Source organism: Oryzias melastigma, linkage group LG9 (genome assembly GCF_002922805.2).
Source record: "Oryzias melastigma strain HK-1 linkage group LG9, ASM292280v2, whole genome shotgun sequence".
NCBI lineage: Eukaryota > Metazoa > Chordata > Actinopteri > Beloniformes > Adrianichthyidae > Oryzias > Oryzias melastigma.
In genome coordinates, this window is record NC_050520.1 from 7,745,075 (window position 1) to 7,763,527 (window position 18,453).

An 18,453-nucleotide genomic window follows, 5' to 3' on the forward strand; every position below is an offset into this window, starting at 1 on the left:
GTATCCTGTCGAAAGAAATGCTAAAGAATGACAGTAGAAGTATATGATGAAATAATCACAGACTTTTGATTTATCTCACCCACGAGGGATAAAACTTTTAAATCAAAACTATGCGGCGCCAACTCCATGCAACTTTAAATGCCAGGAGTAAAATTGTTATCTTGGCTGGATTGTATGCATTTGTAAACATGCAGTGCTGCAGTGAATTACTGAGTCAGTTATAATAGATGGGAAAATGAAGAGCTGTGCACTCAGTGTGATTCACTCAGTGCAAAATCTTTCTTCATCTTTCACAAAAAAAAAAAAAAAAAAAAAAAAACATATTTTGGAGTCACCTGGAAGATGATTTTCTGCCTTGGGAGCAGATTGACCACTGAAGGATTTGATATCCACAAAAATAATGTCCCTGATTGCTCCTCTCGCTTTTTCTGAAGGTATGATAATCAGGGGCGCTAAGAGCACTGAGCCCCAAAGGTCCAAATTGTTCCTCTTTCCCTCAGAGACACAAGGTGCTGCAGCCTGGTATTGCTGTGAGGCTCAATAGATGCAGAAATTAAAGCAGCTCCTCTTGGAGAAGCCCAGAGGAAGTGCAGGTGTTTTCACATCAGGGGGCTCCACTTTCAAAGCAGAAAGCCTTACGGGGACAACAGATCACGTAGGGTGCCACTGACAAACTAAAAGACAAACAAAATCTAGATCCAGCATCAAAGATCGGCAGCGTCCTCTTGGGAATGACGGCATAGCAAATGGAGCTGCGTTACCTTGAAAAATCCTCTATGATGCAAAATTTGACATCCACAGCAGCTTTGGCGTTACCAAGACTACACATTTCTTGCCACTTTTCACACAAACTTTCCTTAACTTTTTAACTTAAAGTTTGAGGTAAACCGTAAACTGAAAAAAAACACGAAAAAAAAAAAACTTGTTTGCCTGTTAATCAGATGAAGCCCATGAAAAGCAGGAATCTCCAAGGACCACATCCAGATCCACAGTGCCAAACAAATAGAGAAATGGGTGCATTTTACAAAACATGACTGATAGATTTTGCTGTGAGCCTGTTTTCCTCCAACTGTAATTGGCAGCAGAGTTTAAAAGAAGAACAAGTTATGGTCTACAAATAATAAATAATGGCTTCCATCTAAACATCTCCAGCAACCTCTTATCTTGTTTTCCTTATTTTGCAGAAGAGGATAGTGAGAAGTATTGAAAACCTGCTTCAGGAACAGGGATATTCTTACCAAAATAGAAAAACATCCATGTAGTTGCATCTGTTTTTAAATATTGTACTAATAAATTAAATACTAATATTGTCAAAAACATTTAGAGTAAAAGTTTGTCCTTTAGCATAATATTCTATATTGGCTACGAAGAGTTTAATTAGTACATGTATTACACAACACAAAAATATTTATGCTACAACTGAAACACAACAACCTACACTTGAGAAAAAAAATTACAATAACATTTTTTTCCAGTAAAACAAATAAAAGTGGATCTCAAGTGTCAAAATCACACAAATACAATAATAAAATATTGTACATCTGACATGAGCAGATTATCAGATTTTTCAGCATCATTAGATTTCTATTTGATCCGAGTCTCACATGACAATGATTCTTATGCATTTGCGTCTTGTGGCGCCCATTGTGCAGTACCCAAGGCAGCCAGTTCCCACAAAGAAGCGAATTACCATCGCTATATGCAAACTGACTCCTTGGGTCTAGAACAGGGGTGGGCAACCTACGGCCCGGTGGCCATATATGGCCCGTTAAACTATTAAATCTGGCCTGCCAAACTGGAACAAATTATTTTAATTACATGTATTAGTGTTTTTTTTTTCGGTTATTCAGGTGTCTCCACATAGAGGGCGCACTACAAATAAATTCAACGTTGTTCAGGCTCAGAAAGTTGTTCTGCATTCATGTAGTATTTGACGATTTGTTTTTTCCAATGTTCATGTGTGATTTCCAAGTCGAACAGTAATCTTTCTGATTATTCCAACACCACATGAATGCAGTATTTTCCTGAGTTTGAGGTTTTTCCCTGAAGGACATCAACCCATTGGTGAAAATGGCACTAAAATGATAACAAAAACAATTGTTTTGACATAAAAACTCCAAAATGATCTGTTTTAAAGTATATTTCGATCAAGATTAATGCATGTTTTTGTCCACGTTCCGTGTTATTTCTTTTTTTTAACGAAGTGAATCACCAAAACTCACCACAAATCAGCTCGTGGTCCGACCTCTTTTGTCAAATTTTAGAACTTTTTGTGGCCCACGAGTAAGAAAGTTTCCCCATCCCTGGTCTAGAATGTTTGTAATCTCCCTATCTCAAATTCAATTTAAAAAATATTCAGTCTCCTCGTGGGTGCAAACAAGCTTGACTTTTCCTAATTCCGGTCAGCTAAATATGGTATCCGGTTGTTGGTCACGTGACTCAATGCACAGGGCTCTGCAGAGTGGTGCACCTGTACAGTCAATGTTGGTCATGTGACTCATTTAATAAATAAGAAAAATGTTTCCTTTGCAATTTTGGAAAATATGTCCATTTCGATTAGACTTCAAAACCACCTCCTCCAAGCGCTAAAAACTTATTTTCAATTAATGCAAGTTTTCTTCAAAACTGTTGTGTTTCCATTATGCCGAATTTATTATTGCTAATCCAAATTGCACAATTTCATAGTCAATGGAAACACAGCTTATAAGACATATTTATAAATTTTAACAAAGTCCATCTTTTAACAAGTAATTTATAGCTCATTAACTAACAGTTCATTAACTAGATATAATTGACAGCTATTATAAAGTGTTGCAATTTTTTTCCTTGTAAGAAACTTGGTACAGGTAACACACATTTGTGCAAACCATTCAGATCTTTCCCCATTTATTGCAGGAAACACCTTTTTAAGACGTTATTACTGCTTCGACAGTCTGAGGTGAAAGAGCCGTGGACACACAAAGACATCTTAACAGGAACATCCAGCCATAGAAAGGGATTTAACTGCATGCTTTGTATTCACTGAGTTGATTTGAAACTCAGTATGCATCACCGTACTCACTGGAAGGGTAGTGCGCGAGCAAGCGACCTGCATAGTTACTTCAGCGACTGAAAGAGTACTTAAAATTCATAATGTGGCTGTGTTCTTTGTCCCTGTGAGGGGGTGAGGTACAAATGCATTCACAGGTAGGTGGGTGAAAGAGTCACCCTGCCTTAAGCACCAATACATTTCAATTTTGTGTTAGCCATGTGTCATGATTCATTATTGTTCATTTCCACACTCAACAGCCACAATGAGCAATTTAGGGAATGTTGCTGCTGTCAGTCAGTAACATCAATGCCAATCAAATTACCCTCTTCTCTTTTGGCTCCCCTCACACCTCTAATCACGCAGCTTTTGTCATCTGGCACACACTGACAACCACAGGAGGACATCTGCATTCAACAATCATACACTGCAACAACCCCCGTGTTTTTCTCTAAAATATAAATGTGAGATTTCTTGAGGAGGAGGACCATGGACATGCTTATGCACATAACAGCTTTTGGATAGAAAGCTCTGCAGTTGGCTGTGCTTCTCCAGCACACAGTCTGGCATCGAGTCCCTCATGTGTAAACAGGAGGATTTGCTCAAGAAAATCATTCTTTTTCTCTTGGAAGCCCTGGCAGTTTGTAACTAACAACCCTTTTGAATACAAAGCGTAACTGTAATTTTGATTGAAAAAACATAGACCAGAATGAAGCAGGAAGTTCACAGGTGCTGTGGGTTTTTGGGTTGTCTGGCAGGTGTAGCGTCGTAGAGAGAAGCAGCTGCATCCAAACCCTTGTGCTATCCTAGGTATGTTGACGTTGGGAGTGGGGTCATCTGGACCCCATAAGACAGTGCGCTGAACTTTTTTTTCCTATGAGTTTTTATTTTCACTGGTGTCCGTAACAGACATGAAATCCTGTCCACTTTCATCCACATTTGTCATGAATAACACATCAATTAGTGCTGGGCAATATGGAAAAAATGTCACATATAAATTATTTTATATCAAATTAACGATATATATCACAAAAACGGTCAATTTTCAGTAATTAAAAAAAGCTCTCGTTAGTTTTACTTTGAAAACAGAAAGTTTCACTTGCACTTTATTTTGAAGACTTGTTTACTTTTGGTGACGGTGGTGCAGCTCACTTGGCTTTGTTTTAGTTTGTAATTTTAAATCCAACATTATTCTGTATTTCAGAGCAATACATATTCTACTACATGATAATCTACTATACTAGAGCTTGAAACCAGTTGTAGAAGCTTGCATAGCAATGCGTGAAAATAAGTTTTAAACGAAGCCTAATAGGCTTATTTATGCACATTTACATAGACTTTTCATTGGAGGTGGTTGCTTGAGCGTGTCGAGTGTGCCATGAAGGTTAAGTGTTTAAAATGACCTGTGGCCCGCACCATGCCCGTAGGAAAAAAAATTGCATTTACATTTTTTCTCTTCAGGCTCAAATAGCGATCTATGATCGGAAAACTTTGTGTGGCCCACCTACATGCCCGTACAGATACGTATTTTTCACCTGCAGACATCCTCTATCCACCAAGTACTAAAAAAAGGGCAGAAGCTTGACTTCAGAGATGAATGCAAGTTCTTTTTGTTGTTTTTCCTGAGGACAATAGGTCACAATAAACTGTTTCCTTTTTTCTATACATGGACATGCACTGTTAATGATTGCTAATGCAATTCTTAACAAATAAATCACTTTTCTACAGGCATCTTAGCTTTTTTCCTACTTCCAAAATGGAACAAGTCAAGTGGGGTGCAACTTCCGGGGTTTAATGGAAGGGTCAGATGTAAGGCAGAAGGAGGAAATCGCAAACTTTTAAACACAGTGATCATAACAAGCTTGGTGCCAGAGTCCCAATTTAAACTGGAAATGAAGATAATCAAGGTAAGAGTACTAGTAAAAAAGAGGCAAGATGGCTAAAAGAAAAAAAAGATCAACCAGAACAAAGGTTACTGAAGAGCAAAAAACTCAACAACATTAGTCCTTTAAAAGCAGAAAATGTCAAAAAGAAAAACACGAGGAGCTGACAATGGGAACCACTTAGGTTTGTTTGGATTTTGGCGTTTCAATCAGGTACCACACTAACACGATTATGAATTACCAGTAAAAGGCTGCTGGTGTCTCTGGTCCTTTCATGTCCTTTAAATGAAACTAAGTTACTCTGCTTTCTGCGACTTGCAGGATGTGGGGGTTTGTTCACGTCACTCAACCTATAAAGTGGATAAATGTGACCCTGACAGAAGTTAAGAGAGAAGGACAAAACTTTACTGTTTTCACACAGCTCACAAGAAATCTACAGAGATGTTAAAAAATGATTCAAATACTCATTTTTTATGATTTTTTATTATGTTTTTACTATTCTGTACATAAAATATTTCTTACTTAACCTCATAAAAACCCAATCTGATTATCTTTTGATCTATTGTAACAGTGTTCCCAGTGGTCTTTTGATTTTGATGATGCAATTTTTGGTTTAAAAAAATTGTGTTGTTTTCTAGGACATAGTTTCATTAGAATTTGCCTTTGAGTTGTGGCCAGGCGTTGAGTAAATCTGCCCCCACTTCCCATCATGCCTCTGTTTACACGCTCTCCTGCTAGTTTATAGATCCTCACAACCTAAAATTATTGGTGCAACAAAAATTGCGAGCAATATTGGAGCTATCCAGCCACACAGTTTTTAGCCAGATACCAGATCAGACGGAGGAGGGAGCTTGTTGCTTGCCGTAGTCGCTTCTACATCACAACTATAAGCTTTTTCAAACAGCATTTTTTCATCTGCTCCTTATTCACCACAATATGACTAAAGAAATACTCAGAAATGAATTTTTAGGCTTAATTTTCCTAATACAATTCCTCCTTCATGAGAAAAATGCAACAAGAACATGTTAAAAACACTAAAAACACAATTTTCTGCAGAGTAAGTGCTGGCTTTCATATATCTAGACATGACATTTATATTTTCACAGTAGTCAATTCTTCTTAACTGGGGTTCTGAGGGGTTGGCTCAAATATTTGACTGGGTTTTAAGAGGTTAACAGAAATACATTGTTTTTCTCTGAAAGACATTCATTACATTTTCCTGTCACACTTTTGTAAATGTCCCTAAAAGCAGACTTTTGGACTTTAGAAGATAAATCCTGGAATTTACTCTATACCGATCGTGTTTGCCATACAGACACCCAAAAAAGCTTAAGAAACCGAACCAAAAACAAAAGTTTTGGTATGTCACAATTGGAGTATATCTTTCCTGGGCAGTTTGTGCTCAACAGAAAATCACACTAGAGTTTTTTTTAAAAGAGCTCTGACATTTGACATTCATCTTTGACAGATGACTAGCATGGGATCCTTGTTTGTGTACTTTGACATTCTGGAAGAAAGGCCTTTTTCTTGATCGGTTTTATAGTGTTTCCACATGTCAGTAGGCCTCTTATAGGAAACATTTATTTTAAGAATATTCAATTGCCCATCTTAGGGCATCAGAAACAAGGGCTCCCACACATCAGTTACATTTTCTCACCAAGACTTTTAAGCTGTAAAGAGATTTTAGCTGAAACTTGACCAAATTATCATTTTCTAAAGCAGGAGCACAAACAGTTCTCATCATTCATACATCATCTCGGAATATTGGAATTTATAAAATCATCCACAAAAAAAGTACAGTTTGAGTGTTAAGCGAGAAGAATAAAAAACATGTATTCAATGCTAAATGAACATACAGTTTATGTCAGCTATTTTTTTAAGCTTCAGAGTGGATTAAATGCAGAAGAAACTAAGCCTAAAACAGTCCTTGAAGCAGAATAAGAGCCTCTTGATACAAAGACCTAAATAAGAATAGAATGTTGGGTCTGTGTTGAGAAGTAAATGCCTCTTTGTATCATCCGTGCTGAATGCTCTGCTCCTGTTAGTCACATGGAGCCCTTAATCCACAGCAGTGATGAAGAGTCAGCCGCTGAAACCAGTCACTGTTCATGTCTTCAAAGCAGTGGAAAGATGCAGGGAAACTAAGGTCAGCAGCACCGTTCGTGTAATGCTTGAATTTTCCTTAGTGATGTAAGAAAAAAAAAAAAAAAAAAACAGCTGATAAATTCTTTGCTGTTTCCGAAAGAGGAATATTTTTTCCACCACTGTGGTCGAACTGTACAAAAGTCAAGCGTTAAATAGCAAAAATGTAACTGTTACACAAATCTTATTAAAAAGATGCAAATATTATATTGAATAGTAAATTATATATATATATTTATATAAAGAGTCAAAAGTTTCTTTTTTATTTTCAGGAGACACTACAAAGTTTTATGAAACCATCTCTATTGAACTGGAGTGTTAAAGCAAATTTCCACTGTTTGTGAAATGGAAGTGAGTTATAGGGATTTTGAGAAATGATTTAAAACATTTCTGTGATAATGTGTCAATAAAGTCACTGTCTGCTTCAGAAACTTGTGACAAACAATTACAACTGAATTTTGAAACGCTGTGCTTTTACTCTGAAATTAGTGAGAACACTGTAGCTACTGGCATAAATTTGGCAAAATATTAAAGTACATCATTTTTTAGGGATCTGCTTTGAAAGTGAACCACTAATTGTATATGAGACTGTAAGGGAGTTACCCATAGAAAATAGCTTGCTTCTGATTTCAACAAATGTCGTGTCCCTGTCTTTTTTTAGGAAGAAGATTGAGCTTAAGAAAATAAAGAAATAAGTTGAAAGATCAAAATTATTTAATAAAGTTTAAAATTCACTTCTTCCCACTCCCTTTTAAGCAGTGAATAAAACTCTTCTTTAGTTAATAATCACTATATTTACTTCATCAAATGTGACCTAACTATGTCTTTGTTTTTTAATCAATGCACTTCATTTTTTCTGTAATGAGTTAGATAAATCTGTTTTTTTTCTTGTATCATCCATTTATGGTTGAAATAAACTACATCAATCAAATTCAAATATTTGGGTTATACACAGATTTACTCTACCTCTGCTAATTAGTGGCCGGGTTAGGCTCTGGTAACCCCAAAGGGGACGAAACAGGTTTAGAAAATAAATGGATCAATGAATGAATGAATGAATGAATGAACAGATGGGTGGATGGAAGGACGGTAGTAGTTTACCTCTAGCACGACTGACCAGACCAGTGACTCTCTTAAGGAACAGACACAAAGTAGCTCTAAGTGATATAATTTTTCCTCTTTAGTCTCTCAATGGCTAACCCCTGAGAACATCTCCCTGTCTAGATGTGTTCAAATGTTACATAATGTGTGTTATATGAGAGAACTGGACATAGTGAGTGTGATACTACCCATAAAAAATTGTTTCAAACAAAAGAAGGTCAATTCAATCACCATTTTTCTGTGATACGGACTTGTTGTAACCAGACGACGTTAGTAAGCAGTGACTGGTCCGAGTCGGTAAGCCAACATTTCTATGAGTGGGCTTTTTGGAAAGTCACACCCCTTCTACTGAAACCAGGCTCAAGAAAATCTGTCAAACGTTTCGAACGTTCAAGGTGGGCCCAGCGGGCACAACATACTTTTATCAAGGCATCTGATTGGTCAGTTTATAACTTAAAACTAGGGATGTCCTGATCCGATCACGTGATCGGAAATCAGACCCGATCACGTGGTTGATGACTGGATCGAAATCGGACTTTATCCCCGATCAGGATCAGATATTTCATTCTCTCATATTATCATCAGCGCTTTATATTTCAATCTTATTATTCCAGATAAATACTCCACTAGAATTATGCATGTCATGAAAAAAAACACAAAATGTTATTCTTGGAAAATGCAGTCACTCAGGCAGAAGGCTAACGTAAACAATTCAGTCAAGCTAGCTAGATGATCACAGATTCAGACTTCCGGGATCAATAACTCTTTTAAAAACCCTTTAAACTGACAGAAAATGTCTCAATTGGTTTGTCCTAACACAAACAACAACCTCTAAAGGCATTTTAACAGAATTTTTGTTTCTTTTTAATGCTAAGCTTTTCGTTCTGCCGACAAACAGACGGATGCACAGCAGCTGCTAAATGCTAGCTCTGTGATTTAACTCCTTAGGACCCGAGCTGTCCTTTGATATGCCTGTTTGATTTATCTGACAGAGAAATAAAATTTAAGAAAATTAACTACTGTGGTAATAAAAACAAAAATGCGATATCTTAAGAACTTAAAAAAGAAACACATAATCTAAAAAAAAAAAAAAAAANATGAACTCATCATCAAATTCATGCCAAAACAAAGCCATCATTAATTTTAAGAATTTTAAATGACGATAGGAATCACATTTAGTTAAGAATGTTCAATAGCTCTAAATATATTACAGCTGAAGTCACTAAGCTTTCTCACATGACTAATTATCACTTGTATAACAAGAAAATTGTTATTTTTTTCCAAGTTTATATTTGCTCTATTTTTACTTGTTTATTAAAGCTACTTCACAGAAGTTTTCTACTGAAGTTTTAAAGACAAAAGAAGTTTAATTAAATCTAAATAAGGGACGACACAAATCTGTTTATTCAATTTGTTCATGTTTTAAGTGTTTTACCTAAGTGTTAACCTATTAGTCATTGTCCTACTGTTCATTTTAATTGCATTTTATTGTATTTTATTGTAATTGTATTTTTATATTTAACTGTTTTGACTGTATTTTATTTTGTATTGATGCCTTTTGGCCCAGGTCTCCCTTGAAAAAGAGATGTAGTCTCAATGGGATTTCCTGGTAAAATAAAATAAATAAATAAATTTACAAAAGTATTTGATCGGGACTCGGTATCAGCAAATACACAAAATCGAATGATCAGAATCGAATCGGGCCCAAAAGAATCTGATATCTCTGATATCTCCACTTAAAAAGCTTGTGATAAAGAAAAAATTATGAGAAAAAAAATAGGATTATCAAGAACAAGTTAAAAAAAAAAGGTGTCAGAGCAAGAATGGCTTTTCTGACATATATTGAGTGAGTAATAACTGCTGATTTCTCTATAGAAGTATTTGGTTGGGATTTTAGTTTTCATGATATGGATTCTGTTTGGAATCCTCTGGGAGGGGTCACTTAGTCCAGTTATCATATATACTTAATGTGAACTTGTGAGATATCTACTTTAATACAAACGCATTACCGAGCTCTTATTTTGATAATTTAACAAAATGAGATCTGCTTGTCGGCTTCCTGGGAGACTGAATATTTAAGCCCAACTTGTGCCAAAACTCTCACTTCCTCTGTATGCTTTTGAAAGTCCTGATTAGAGAGCAGAAGCTGCATCTGAAGCTACTCGCTTATTAAACTAATCCCTCACTGCTCGGGGAGTTTTATGTGAAGGATTTTTTTGTCTTCCACATCTGACTGGCTGCCAACATCAGTGTTTTTCAGAGGTGATTCAGAACACTTTTAAATTTCCCATTTGTCGCTTTGCAAAGTAGACCATCTTGAGTGTTTAATGGCTTTATTAGAAACTGGCACCCCTTTGCTGTGAACCGTAACAAGAAAGTACCTTTTTGTTCACGATAATCTGGTGAAACAAATCATCCTTAGTCATCTAAATTACTGTATGTCTCTCATTTGTGTTTAAATGGATCACTATAACCTCATTTGGAGAAGTTATTTCCTCCCAAAAAATATTAAGAGTTTCTTTTTATCCGATTTCCCAAAAGTGCTATTTTTTTGCAGTTGTAGAGTTAAAATTTAACGTATGTAAGTATGATCCATGTAAATTCTGTAAAATCTAGAGTAAAAATTAATGTAAACTTGGCAGCTCTGCTGGATTACAATCATATGTTTCAGTAATTATCACTTAGTATGTATTTGTGATGGAAAATATGAAGTGTTGTGTACACTATCGAACTACTGTATAGCTTAGAGAGGACATGACACTTTCACATCCAAACAGAACATCCTGTCCTGATTCTTGTGCCAAAAGTGACACACACATCCACACACACATTACCTCACACAGTACGAATGTCAGCAAAATTCTGGTTATTGTGCTGGCACCGTTCTTCCATCTCTTTCTTCCATTCATAATAAACCGCAATCATTTCAGAGTCCAAAACTATCCAAGCATAAATTTAAAGGATGAACTGATGATTCAGTGATATTTTCGGATCAATAAGTGAATTGCAAAGTGATGCAGAACAAATACTTGAGCTAAAATGTGCAAGCTGTGTGAGAAAAATGATGAGCTCTGAGAAAATCTCCAAACTTATCAAGCTGGGTTTGTGGTCTGAAGGCAGGAAAGTATGTCAGCGTTTGTGTGCTGATGTGTATTTTTTTTGCAGAAAAATGTTGTTTTTGTTGTTTATGATAAGAAGTTTCTCCTGGTGTTTTGGTGGCGGGAAGTTCCCACTTGTTTATCTCAAAGTTTGTGTTCACGAGAAAGGATTCTGGCGTGTGTCAAAATAAGATTTGTGACCTTTTCGCGAGGGCCTGGCTAAAAAAAGACTCATGTCATTCTTCCCTCTTTATGCTTGGCACGCTTTCTTGTATGTCTCACACCAAAGCAAATATCTTCTGTTAAGTTTTTAAGATCTCAATCTCCTCAGAGTTCAGTTGAGAACAATTCCAATAGAGCCATTAAGCTGATGCCAATGCTGCCCATGACAACCATGTGACGCTTTTGCCTCTCCACTCTTTCTTTATCAACACCAGGAGGCACAATAATGTGTCAGTGTTTATGTAGCTGTGAAAAACATGGGAGTAATTGTGTCCACAGGGAAAGCAGAAATGAGCCTCATTCCTAATGCAGAGTCTTCCACCGCAGAGTGTCATGAGTCCAGCAGGAAAACTGCGCAGCTTTTGTTCGCAGTGCAGTATATTTGAACTCACACACGGGGACACATCTCTGTTCATAAAACTTTGTGAAAACCCCCTAAAACTCCAACATCAAACTAACTTGAATCAACGACGGTGCAATAAAAACAGAACTCTTTAAGTTGCATCTATCTGGAAGCGCTGCTTTAAAACACTCATAAAAATGATCCAGTGGAAGCACAAGAGCAAACATATTAAAGTCTCACTCCAACTATATTTTTTTATATTATAAAATTGTTCCTAGTGGTCCTTTATTTATAATTATGCTGTTTTTATCCAAAATCAGTTGCTTTTTAAGACATATTTTCTGCAGCACAGCAGGGGTTCATTAGAAATTTGCCTCTTAGTTGTGGGCAGAAAGCTAGCTTCAAATGATTCCCCATCACCCCTTTTACACTCTTTCCAGCTATCTTATAGTGTAGCCAAAAAAAGTTTAGATTTTAGAGCCAATTTAGAACCAGGCGGCAGCTCAGTTGAGGAAAATGAAGACGTCAATGAATCTATTTGTCAGTTTACTATCTATTTATTTTTTTGACTATTTATTTGTAGTTGTGCTTTATTTTTTATTTACTCAAACTTCTCCTTGCAGTCAAATAAAATGATTATCTTTTGCACAGATTTTAGCTAAGTTTTGTACAATCCAACAGTTGTAGTTTTTGTCAGCATTTTCAGAGCAAATTATTATTTTTATAAATATTCCTCAAATCTAATACACTAATCTAATACACACATAATAATTGAAAAAGTTTAGTGTAATTTATAAAAATGATTTTTCTTATGCAAAACAAAAATAACTAGAAATATAAAAATGTTAAGATGTTTCGAATTAGCCAAAACAAAGACTTGTTTTTTTACACATCAGAAATAGTAGAAAGTGAATGCTTTGTTTCCGAGATTGATAAAGAAATGGTCTTATTTCAAAAATATTAGATCTCCGTTAGTTTATTTTCACTGTCAAAACAATAGACAGAAAAATGTAAATATTTTTAACATTAAAAAATCATAACAACTAATTAAAGATATTAATGTGAAGACATTTTGGAAATAAATTGAGTTCTTGGAATTGACAGAAACGACCTTCATTTTTTTGGTAAAGAAAAAAAAAGCCAAATATAAAGTAATTTTTTTTAGTACTTACCAATAAAAAAGATAACAGAGGACTCCCATGGAGCATTTTGGAACACGACAGTGGAACACAAACCAAAGTATATTGTTGATGCTAAAGCTAACAGCTAAAACAAGCCAAATGAGCTAGCTAAACACTGGAACTCTGTTCCCAGAATCCACCGCGATCCTCATTTTTCAATCATAAAGCCACGCCCCCTCATTAAGCGAAAATTGAAAAAAAATCTATTCCCCTCAGAGTTGTCATGAATTAAACATAAAACCACCGATAAAATAAAAAATGTAAACACTAGGCATTAAGCGGGTTTATTTGAGGGCACAAAATGGTGATTCTGAACATGAAAGAAATGCTGACTTTACCGCCTACCAGGTTTATGCTTGGTCAAAACACATATTTTTGATTATATTTTTCAAAAGAAAAAATAATTGATATGAAATAATATTTATGAGATTAATCAATAATCAACAAACAATTCACATTGCTATTGGAAAAAAACAAAAAACAAAAAAAAACTTGCATTTGATCTGACCAGAACCAGATTACATAACTATGCAAAACTGTAAAATGAAGTAACTAAGTACTTTCCTTTACAAGCAAAGAATCAAACATTAATCAAACTCCACTTTACTTTAGTTAATAAATACCATATTTAATTAATCAAATGTGACATAAATGTGTTTTTGTTTTTTTTTCTATTTTTTAATCAATGCATTTCATTATTTCTGTAATGAGTTTGAAATATTTTTATGTTTTGTTCTGTATTTTTCAAAATCTATGCTTGAAATAAACCAATCAATCAATTGTAAATTTAGCAGGGGAATTTGTCAATAATTTAAAAAAATAGTTGGATTGTGTTTTAATGAAATGAAACTAAAGTTTAATGCGTCTCTGAGAAAATATGCAGAGTATTGATCACAAGTTTAAAGTTCTCATCAAATCCTAAAGATCTTACAAGATATCTTATGAAGCAGTTTATTTCTGCATTAAGCATTTTTTACAGAAGAAAAATCAACAATGAAAGCCAGAGCCACATAAAACACAAGATCAAAGACTAAATTACATCTAATTAAAACATAAAATCACAAAATCTTGCCAACATGATAACTCATTACTAGTTGAAAAATGAGACGGAGCTTTGCATCGACCCCTACGGCTTTAGAAACATGCACGGGTACAACAAATAAAAACTTTCCTGAAGATCTGAGAGATTGTGTGGGTTTGTAAGATTCAAAAAGCTTAGATTTAATTAGGGGTCTGATCATGTGAGGCTCTAAAATGACTAAAGTCTTTAAATTTATTCAAAAATAAACCTTAATACAACTGAAAAAATCCACCAAAATTCAACCATGTTTGATCATAATCTCCATTTACACTTTGGCCCAAATCGTATTTGTTTGGCTAAACACACATGGATACCAGAAGGATACACAAAATCACAACAAAATGACCTAGATTTAATCTCAACATAGCACGCATCAAAACACCGACCAGCATCAGAAACGATGACAGGCCACGGCTTGGCCTGTATGAGAACAGCTGCTCCCAACCAGGTCAGTGTTTACACTGGAGATGGTCCCAGTGAGGTCCTCAAACACCCACACACACACACCCATGTATGCATGGAGTGCTATTCTGTTAAACAGTCACACACAAGCGGCCAAAAAGATTTTTATCATAATTGCCTGTGTCCCCCAAAAATGACATTTTTATCACAGACTTCAAAAAGCAAAAGAGCATTTTAATGTCTCCGTCTTGAATAGGCTGCGAGCCTGCCTCTCTCTGACTCTCATTTCTCTTCCTGCCTCTTGGGTGTTTTCCACAGCCAAATTACAGAGGGGGGAAAATGTATCTGGCCCCACAACGTTGACGAGATTGGAAAAGGGAAATGCTCGGTGGCAAAGCGCCCTGTCAACACATGCATATTCATATGGTAAAAATGCCACATCCATCATCAATTTATAAATATGTGTTAATGTTTGGCTTGCGTGAGGCACCTCTCCTTTCAAAGGACTTGAAGAGTGCAGGATTTTTTTGTTATCTGAAGAGCAGCAGAGGTTAATGAGAGTGTTTTGTAACCTGCTTCTCGGACCATCCATCCTCACGGACGGCGGAGTATCCACTGCCCCGTCCGGTCCTGCTTTGTATTCCCGTTGACGCCGGAGAATGAGGGGCTTAGAGACACTGTCCGAATGAATATGGATCACTTTAACCCCGCGACGTCCACAGCCAAAAAAAGCATGCTTTGTGGAATTGTAGTCATTAATTTGAGACAACAGCTGAACGTTTTCTCTGTATTTAATATCGTTCCAAGCAGGTTAGACTGCCCTGCTTTTCCGCATTTATCCCTGATAACGGATCTGTTCACTTCCCTGTGCAGCTCGAATGAAAACACCGCTATGAATATGGAAATTAAACTGTCTAGAGATAAAGGAGGGGCACCACTTTGCAGTTACATGTTTAATAACTGCTCGCTGTGAAGGAAGAGCCGAGCCGGAGTGACCTAACTTGGTGCAGAGAAATCTCCAAACTGCCCATCAGCATAAATCAATCACAATTCATCAAAGCTCAGATGACCTGGAGCATAAGTGGCTGTCACAACAAGCTTGTGTGGCTGCACCTCTTCTCCTGACTGGACTGCAGCTGGCAGAATGTGCTAATTCCTTATGGGCTTCCTCTGTATTTGTTGGCGGCGGGCAACGTGAGGCTGTTTCTGCTGCTTCTCGTGTCCCGCTGTGATAAGAGATTTCCCTGTGACATCCTGAACAGCCCTTCAGCCCGCAATGTTATGGACTATTTCCTGAAGTTGTGTTGTCATTCAGCTCTGCTTTATGACAACATCAAATTGCCTTATATTGCACTTAGCTTCAAAAAGCACTTTCAGAAAAACACTAAACTTTCAAATTTCCCAACGCATATTCCTGACCATGTTCCTGGAAATGATCGTGCCGCCTTTTCCTGCGACGCTTCATTACGTGAAAATGCATGAAATAAACGGACTGCAGAATGACTGGTGACTGTTTTTTTTTTCAACTTGCTTTATTTCCAAACTGGAGGAGGCGGATGACAGATGGAAGATTGCAGAGCTCAGATCAAGCAGTTTGGTCCAAACACAGTTGGGGGAAGAGACAGTGCAGGCCGTTTCAGCTGGAAGGGATGTGATCAAGAGGCAAATTGTTGCATCTGTCACCTTTAAGTCATAAATCCAACTTTGGAAAACAAACAGAGCAGAGGTCCTACCACACAAAGCTAAAGCCGGCGTGTTTGGGCATCACTGCAGCTCATATTTATCGGAAAACAAAACCCATGACCTTTGTGGCTATTTTTGCTGTATTTTATTTATGCAGCTACATCTGTTTGCATTTCTTAAGAAAATAACCATTTCAAATGAGAGCAAGAAGGTCACAAATCTTTGATTTAATCAGTCATTTAAATCCCCCAGCAGCTCTATGTGAAATGGATTGTAGCTTTAATGTTTTGCAATTCATTCAAATCAACTGTGGGTATATGGAGCTAAATTGGTGCCAATATTATTATTTTATTGGTACTTGGCCAATAAAATAAAATAATATGCCCAAATGTTTTTGCTATTCTTAAATAAACTTAAATATTTTCAACTTCAAATGTTCTGGTTTTTAGTTTTCAAAAGTCAAAATTTCATTTTCAAAACTTTTTTTTCATTTTCAACTCTTTTCACTCTTGTCTTTTCTTTTTTTTTTCGTTATCAAATCTGAACATTTTAGAAGCATATAGATGTTTTTGATGTCTGTATGTAATCCAATAAGGTGGCGCTTTGAACGGGCTACAACAGCGTTTTGGATGCGATAAATCTCTGCTTTTTTGGGAGAACTGCAGACTATGATAGTACAGACAATACAGCCATTTTCTGACTATTATCACCCAATTTCTCAGAGTCAGTGAATGCACTGGTACTGTCGTCAATTTTAATTGGTCCTTCGGGTTAGCCCCGCCCCAATGTACCACAACAGCGCCAAAACCTTTAAAACTAAAATTTTCAGATTCGTAAAAAAAAGGAGTTAAAAGTACAAAAAAAAGTTTTGAAATTGAAATTTTGAGTTTTGAAACCTAAAAAACTAGAACATTTGAAGCTGAAAAATAATTAAGTTTATTTTAGAATAGCAAAAAGTTTTTTACATTTTTTAATTTTTTGGCCAAACACCAATATTTCTTTTTCAATTATTATTTGAGTTTCAGATAACATTGGCACTAATTTACCTCCATATAGGTATTATTGATTTTTTTTTTTTTTTTTTTTTTTTTGCTCAATCACTTTGACAACTGCAGCAGGAAAGGATTTTCTTAAAATGGTCTTTGAATATCTGATGAATGGTTTTATCATGGCTGGATGATAACACAATTCGCGGGTTTTGCATTGCGCACAATACTGAAAAGTTTGTCTTCGTTTCAACACAAAGTCAGCTTTTTAAATATAGTTCAGTCTCACAAAGCAAAAGCTTGATGGCAAAACCGATTTAGTTTGTTCTTATTCCAGAGATAAGGTCTGTACAGTGTTCTCACGCTTTCATCAGGTTGCTTTATATTTAGCTATAAAGCACAGTAACTGAATTATAGATACATTTAAGAAAGAAAACATTTCAAATAAATAGAAATGGCTTCAATTTGTGCCATGTGTCACTAGAAAAAAAAAAACAGGTATCTCAGGAAAACAGCCAGATTTCACTGAGTCAGGCTGGTATCCCATAAGGCTTTTTGGTCCCTTGAGGGTGGTCACTGAAAAGCCATGTACACGGATAGTATTACTGATAACCACAAGAGCGTCTCATCGTAGCGATCTCTTCGCTCTTTGCAACATTGATGTGACAGACTGCAGTGTGAGGCCCACGCCAGCAAATCAGGTCTCTGCTCTCATCAATATTACAGTAGATCTGTCGTACATAGCAGCTGGAGGAGAAACTGACACCTTTTTACAGAAACAATAAAGTTAACATGCACGCACGCACACCTGCGCTAACACGCTCACACGCACACAGGTCAGCAGAATCAGACGGTTAGCAAATTGATGCGTTGCTGCTGACAGCCCTTGTCCCAAAGAGTCAATAAGCCCGTGTGCCGGACGTGGCGGTCACACGTTTTTTGTTTCTTCTTTTTTTTTTGTCTTGGTGAGAAAATGAAATGTACCATGCATCCCCTCTTTGCCTCTCAGCAGCAAGTCCCAATATGGAGGTCCAATTCACGAGAGAGTGAATCAGCCAGTTACATCACACATCCGTAGCTGCATTGTTCATCTGTCCGTCAGAGTCCATGTAGACGTCTAGCTATAAATACTGGAGGAAGCAGGGGTGTCGGGGGGGGTACATTAGCAGTTTGAACATCTTAAGTGTCTCAATAAAGTTTTGATTATTTCATCGCCTCAAATGAAGCCACTTAGTGGAGATGTTTGGGCCCCAAACTAACCGTGGAGGGGAGGGAGATGTGTGTAGTCTTTTCACAAAATCCA

At 36.5% G+C, this 18,453-nt stretch overlaps 1 protein-coding gene and 1 long non-coding RNA gene across 2 annotated transcripts in view; both read right to left on the minus strand.

Moving 5' to 3' along the window:
• LOC112148009 overlaps positions 1-17,060 on the minus strand; it is a 68,002-nt gene extending 50,942 nt beyond the window's left edge. Inside the window, exon 1 of the long non-coding RNA XR_002919566.2 lies at positions 12,990-17,060. This is a non-coding gene — a long non-coding RNA (uncharacterized LOC112148009). The remainder of the gene's footprint in view (positions 1-12,989) is intronic.
• Positions 17,061-17,121: 61 nt separating this feature from the next.
• The window catches only part of adra2b (adrenoceptor alpha 2B), a gene marked incomplete in the record, with an annotated part of 4,866 nt that continues 3,534 nt past the window's right edge, over positions 17,122-18,453 (minus strand). The window contains 1 exon segment of the mRNA XM_024275847.2: positions 17,122-18,453.